This window comes from Pteropus vampyrus, unplaced genomic scaffold (genome assembly GCF_000151845.1).
Source record: "Pteropus vampyrus isolate Shadow unplaced genomic scaffold, Pvam_2.0 Scaffold651, whole genome shotgun sequence".
In the NCBI taxonomy this organism is placed as follows: domain Eukaryota; kingdom Metazoa; phylum Chordata; class Mammalia; order Chiroptera; family Pteropodidae; genus Pteropus; species Pteropus vampyrus.
The window spans coordinates 607,413-609,532 of NW_011889432.1; positions in this window are offsets into that span (position 1 = coordinate 607,413).

Sequence of the window (2,120 nt, forward strand, 5' to 3'; positions counted from 1 at the left end):
ATGTAACATATTTACAATCCCAGGAATAAAGAAGTGGACATCTTTGAGGAGCCATTATTTTGCCTACTACACACCATGTTCTTACTTCTTAATCATTTCTGATTCCCTAACCATGTTTTACATGTTCGATCTAGGGGAAGGGGCATCATGACTTGGGTACCCCATATCAGTACTTTCTAATAAAGTTGGCAATTCTCCTTCCTCCAAAGGGGAGTCATACCCTAATCTCATAGCCATTGATATCTGTCTAAAGAGGTCATTGCTCCCCTACTCCCAAGTTCCAGATTAAGGAAAAGAAGTGTCAAGGAAAGCAAAGAGAACTACAGCAAAGAATATTGAGAAATTGGAGAAGGAGAAAGAGCTTTTAGTTGCTTAATCATTTTCTCCAGTGTTTTAATTCATTCTTTATGGCTATTCAATTCACTCTTTTAAATTTTCCTTAATAATATTTATCTCATAGATACTGATCTGTTTTGGGTGCTCTAAAAGTCCCTGAAATTTTAGAATGTGGCCACCACAAAAGAGCTTTCCTATGACAACTGCAAAGCAGCATTTTTATTTTTTTTAGATTTAACTTACATATATTGTGAAATAATTATCACAATAAGTTTAGTTGGCATCCATCATCTCATATGGATACAATAAAAAGAGAAAGCAGAAAAGTTTCTTTGTAATGAGAACTCTTAGGATTTACTTCAACAATTTTCATATATATCACACAGCAGTGTTAACTATTGTCATGTTGTACATTACATCCCTAGTACTTATTTATTGTGTAACTGGAAGTTTGTACCTTTGACTGCTTTTCTCTAATTCCCTTTAGAGTTTTTATAAGTATACCAATTCTAAACATGACAAAGTGAAATAAGCAAAGACAATTGCCTGCTAACAACATTTTGGGCTTCCCATATTTTCCACCGTTAAAGCTGATAGCAAATAAGGTGAGACTTTCAAGCCAATATTACCTATTTTGCTAAATGATAACACTTATTTGCAATGAATTTTGAATTATACTTAGTAACTCAATACTGCTAAGCCAAAGTAATCAAATGAAGACTTTTAACAGTGTTTTACCTGATCAAATGTGGCCACAATTCCTCCAGGTATTTTACTCAGAGAAAGAGCTCACTTGAGAAAACCTATCCTCATTGCCAAATTGTTGGGGGAAACTGTTTGGGTTGAAACCCAAAGGGACATGCCAACTTATAAATATAAAATTTTCTAAATTTATTACTAAGCAAAACAAATACCTTAAATACATGTAAGTAGGCAGCAAATGATTACAAAGTTGTAGTTGATTTTCAGCTCTATTTATATGGAATTAAGACTACATTTGTTTTATATCCTACTTTTGTAAACAATAAACACATTCAATTATGTCAGTAGTAACATTGAGTTTACTCTACATCCTGGTTTTCATAAATCATTATCAGGCTTTCTCTAGTTTCTATTTCATAATTTTTTATCAGGCCTACCATAACATTTTATTTTTCATAATTCTTTATCAGTACCTCCTATGGTCACCCCTGGTTATGTATCTAGCACATAGGATTAGTCACAGCCTTCAGCACTCCTAAGTAAGATTAGATAATGTTCAGTTTCCTCCCACCTTTCACCAAGAAATGAGGGAGCAATATAGAGTGTGTGTTGTAAAATGTGGGTAGTATAGATTAGAGATCAATTAGGCTCCTTTCTAATACTAGGAGAGTGTCCACAAAAGCAAATTAGGTAGCCCAGCTTCAAATTTCTGAGAATAAAATATCTGGATACACCTCCAACATCCTAAATCATGTGCAGGTGAGCAGATTTCTATACCCAGAGTGGCAAGGCTAGAACAACATTATCAGTACTTGAATTAAATGGTTTCTACATAATAGAGATTGAAAGTTTATGAGGAAGAAATCTACTTTATGTGAGTATCATTATATCTATAATCTCCCCAAAAGAAATTATTTCCTTGAAGTCACTTCATTTAAAAATAAAAGCATTACTCTTTTTAAATACCTAAATTACTTGGGAAGAGTAACATACTCCACCATCAAAATTTTTCTGAGTGAATTTTTAAGTTATTTTCCCTTTGAAAACTAGAGAACTAGGAATCTCAAAGTGAGAAGAGATGC